The sequence below is a fragment of the Lactuca serriola genome, chromosome 8, assembly GCF_051521515.1.
Source record: "Lactuca serriola cultivar US96UC23 chromosome 8, Lser_US96UC23_V15, whole genome shotgun sequence".
Classification (NCBI taxonomy): domain Eukaryota; kingdom Viridiplantae; phylum Streptophyta; class Magnoliopsida; order Asterales; family Asteraceae; genus Lactuca; species Lactuca serriola.
In genome coordinates, this window is record NC_136415.1 from 36,313,072 (window position 1) to 36,317,577 (window position 4,506).

The window sequence follows — 4,506 nt, forward strand, 5'->3', positions numbered from 1 at the left end:
AGAGATAACAAGAAGAAGAAAATTAACTGTAGACATGTTCTATTTGTTGTGAGGAACTGTTCAATGGACGAGAATTAATCCTGTGTTAGTTGATTTTGCTCATCGACACCTCTCCCCACCTCTCCTGCTATTTCTTTTCCCACCATATACGGTAAGCTTTTGTACTATGAATGATGTTCCATTTGTGTCCCGGTTTTGATATTTCCTTCTATTATTTATACATCAGGTCTTTTCTGATTAAGCAAATTGAAACTTGCTTTCAGCTATGATGTTTAAGTTTGACATGTTATTAGCTTTGGTTGAACTTATTTTTTGGATTAATCGATGCCAGATAAGAAGAAGATTAGTGTTTTTTTGGTTTAAACCATGTTACGTTCAGATTCTTAAGTCCTCTTCAATTATTATGGGAACTACAATTGTTGTTCAGAAGGTTCCAACTTCATCCCTACATAGGGCTAGATCGCATCATTCTAATATTGATTTAATCTTTCATAATCTTAATTATAAGATCTCTTACAAGAGTTATACCGGTTTAATCTTTTGAATCAACAAACAAGCTCTATTTTGTTTTATAAACACAAATTTCTGTTATTTTCTTATATCTTGATGTCAAAATGTACAATGACATAATGAACAATGCAAGATAGTAATGGTTAAATGAATTGTATGCTCTTGCTCAACAACATTGCATTTAATCTTTATGCATTGAAGTTGTTAAGCTCTCGCACACAGTTCATTTTACCCTTATATCGATATTGTTAATCCTTTAACATGAAGACAACTATGCTAATTAAAGATTGTGGATGGGTACTCCTTTATTTCATTTAGTTTTGATTGGTTTGCTTTTCATTAGTATCAGGTTGCATCTTAGACAATTCTTCCAGAGTATGTGTGTGTGTTTGTTTCTAACTATGTTTTGTTGTGTATTGTCAAATGCAGCCAGATATTGATATGCTGCTTACATGGACAGAAATGGAAGAATATGGTCTCTTTGGTAGGTATGGATATAAATTTCCTTTTGGTGAAGTGATTTTTCGTGGCCATCTCTTATTTTAGATGTATACAATTCTGATTGTACATGGACCAGAGACCGAAACAGTAACAAAATACAAACATATGGGTCGTATGGTTGGAAAAAATGGGCTACCAGTCCAATAACCATAAAACCACAGAGCCAATTTCTATATTTTATCTAATAACAATATAAGCATTAAAGAGGTTTCACGTTTTTGAAGTTGGGAGTTATTTTTTAAGAAAATACACATCTAAATCATCTATTTTTGGTGCCCTCAAGGTATATACATGCAAGCAATAGCAACATACTTTCATTGGTTTGTTTATTTTAAGCAAAAATGAAAGTAGAATGCTATAATTGGAATGTTATGGGGAGCACTGGATGGTGGGATTACATCCCTCACAGTGAAAAGAAGTTTGTTGGATTTAACAAGGACGAGAAGCAACCTATGATGCATAGAAACGGATACGGAACAAAAATGGGAAACGGCAAAACTCGAAAATTCAAGATACGGATACTGCAGAGATACGACAATATATAAGAAATTCCAATATATATATATATATATATATATATATATATATATATATATATATATATATATATATATATATATATATAATTGGAATGTAAACTCCAAAAATACTAAATTTTTCAAAGGTAATTAATTATCAATAATCAAATCATTTTCAAAATCCAGTTTATCTAGTGAGAGATCGATAACCTCCAAAAATCCTACGTCTTCCATTGAATCAAAAGCATCTCCCACCCACATCCCACATCTTTACATCATCATTCGGATTCCTTTTGACAAAAGTCGGAGATTATTGTAGATGTAAATCAAGTGTTGAGCATGACTTGTAGTCAACGTGTTCCTCTTAAGCGAGTGAATAAATGCATAAGTACTCCGATTACGCTTAGCACAAGAAGAAGAACTAGATTGTCCAACTAATCTGAAAGCCAAAGTTTGGAGAAAATGAGTTTGAGCACCAAAGTTAACCCACCAATTCTTGGGTTCCATAGTAGCCATCTCTGAAATGCTTGTTAAATCCTCAAAATGACCACTCTTCATTGAAAACATTGCATATTCATCAAGGACTCTACTATGCTCATCATCATTAGGAAGCAACCTTCGAAAACATTTCATCATTTCTTGTGAAATTTCTCCATCCCTATGTGGAGCACATCTTGTAGAATCCTCAAGTAACCATGCGCCATTATAATATCTACAACATTTAAAAGTTAAAACATAAGTATATAATAGAAATCAAATGTATAATTTAAAATCATATACCTTTGATTTAAAGAGTGAGTTAAACAATGTAGGGGAGTGTTATTCTTGCCTATCGAGCCACTAAAATACGATGCACAACATCATAACAACAACTTATTTGAGATGCCGAATGTTTTTCTTTCTTGTAGATCTCAATTTTCACTTTCTCAATCATCGAATCCCATATCTCATACACCAAATGATGAATGGTGGGACAAAGTAACATATATTCTTGGTTTCACTGGACCTATATATAAGGTGATTGGAGTTTGTGACACCGAAAATCCATGTTTACACTTGGTGTACGAGATGTGGGATTCGAGGATTGAGCAAGTGAAGATTGAGATATACAAGAAAGAAAAACCTCTGGCATTTCAAATAAGTTGCTTTTATTATGTTGTGCATCGTGTTTTAATGGCTTGATGGGCGAAGAATAACACTCCTCTACATATTTAGCTCGCTCTTTAAATCACATGTATATGATTTTAAATTATACACTTGATTTCTATTACTTGAGGATTCTACAAGATGTGCTCCACATAAGGATGGAGAAATTTCACAAGAAATGATGAAATGTTTTCGAAGGTTGTTTCCTAATGATGATGAGCATAGTAGAGTCCTTGATGAATATGCAATGTTTTCAATGAAGAGTGGTCATTTTGAGGCTTTAACAAGCATTTAAGAGATGGCTACTATGAAACCTAAGAATCGGTGGGTTAACTTTGGTGCTCAAACTCCTTTTCTCCAGACTTTGACTTTTAGATTAGTTGGACAACCTAGTTCTTCTTCTTGTGTTGAGCGTAATTGGAGTACTTATGCATTTATTCACTCGCTTAAAAGGAACAAGTTGACTACAAGTCGTGCTCAAGACTTGGTTTACATCCACAATAATCTCCGACTTTTGTCAAAGAATCCGAATGATGATGTAAGGATGTGGGATGTGGGTGGAGATGCTTTTGATTCAATGGAAGATGTACGATTTTTGGAGGTTGTCGATCTCTCACTAGATAAACTGGATTTTGAAAATGATTTGATTATTGATAATTAATTACCTTTGAAAAATTTAGTATTTTTGGAGTTTACACCTTACATCAATATATATATCTATTTTGGAATATATATATATATATATATATATATATATATATATATATATATATATATATATATATATATATATATGAATTTTTTGAGTTTTGCCGTTTCCCATTTCCGTTGCCGTATTTATTTCCGTGCAACTTAGGAAGAAACTTGCAAGTACATTTATGGGGGACATATTGCTGCTTACATGAGGGTATGTACGTCTTTTTTATGGAGTTTATAGTGATATGAAGAGAAATGAAATGAAATGAGGTGAATTATTTTATATGTTTGTTTGATTGAATGCATGCTTTGATAGAAGATGAACCATACACATTTTTCTAAATACATAACAGACAATATTGAAGAGGTTTACAAAAAGATGTATGCAATTATTCGTGTTCATCCAACCCCAAAGAAATCTGATAGACTCCAAATGAGCATAAGAGGTAACATTTATTTCTTTTTTGCTTATTTAGGGTTTTAAGGTTTACATGAAGTTGGATAATTGAAAACATTTTGATTATCATCTTATTGGTTGTATATTGTTTCAGATTCAATCTAGATACAATATGAAGAAGTTTGCTTTGAATGTTGTTGTTGAAGCTGGCATTTGTTTATCAAATAGAAATCACCCATATCACTCAAAATCTGTGTAGATAACCATACTGCTCTTCTGTCTAAAAAGATAGTAAATAAAATTTCCTTTTTTAAATTGTTTCTTTTCGGCTGCCCACATGGAGCTTGGGTTCACCCCCTAGTTTTACATATTTAGGAGTCCATATGTAATAACTAACTTCTCACTATGTAATACCTAAACATATATGGTCGAATATTGTGACTATAATATTAGATAATTATCGGAAAAAGTCAATGTACTTTTAAAATCGGTTCTTTGCAGTTATGTAAATGCAAAACCAGAACAAAATTGGAACATACACTACTCATCGGTTCGGTTTTCGGTTTGTCAATACCCAAATCTGCATTTCGTTTATTCGATTCCGATTTGGTTTGGTCCGACTTCAAAATCGATCTCATCCCTAGTCACATCAAATGACAACAATTTTATATATTTATAATATTCGTAGTCCTCACGGCCTTTTTTGTGAAACTTTTTCCCTGCACTTCGTCTGTTTTC

General features: G+C 32.5%; 1 long non-coding RNA gene across 9 annotated transcripts in view; it reads left to right on the forward strand.

Moving 5' to 3' along the window:
- Nucleotides 1–4,257, forward strand: part of LOC145066490 (uncharacterized) — a 4,859-nt gene extending 602 nt beyond the window's left edge. For 3 of the 9 annotated variants that reach the window (XR_013688752.1, XR_013688755.1, XR_013688757.1), the window contains 4 exons: nucleotides 1–151; nucleotides 940–3,641; nucleotides 3,725–3,817; nucleotides 3,923–4,257. The exon at nucleotides 1–151 is cut by the window's left edge. This is a non-coding gene — a long non-coding RNA (uncharacterized LOC145066490). Of the gene's footprint in view, nucleotides 152–331; nucleotides 431–939; nucleotides 3,642–3,687; nucleotides 3,818–3,922 lie in introns of all 9 variants that reach the window. The other 6 variants (XR_013688760.1, XR_013688759.1, XR_013688753.1 and 3 more) reach the window with 6 other exon arrangements.
- Nucleotides 4,258–4,506: the final 249 nt, after the last annotated feature.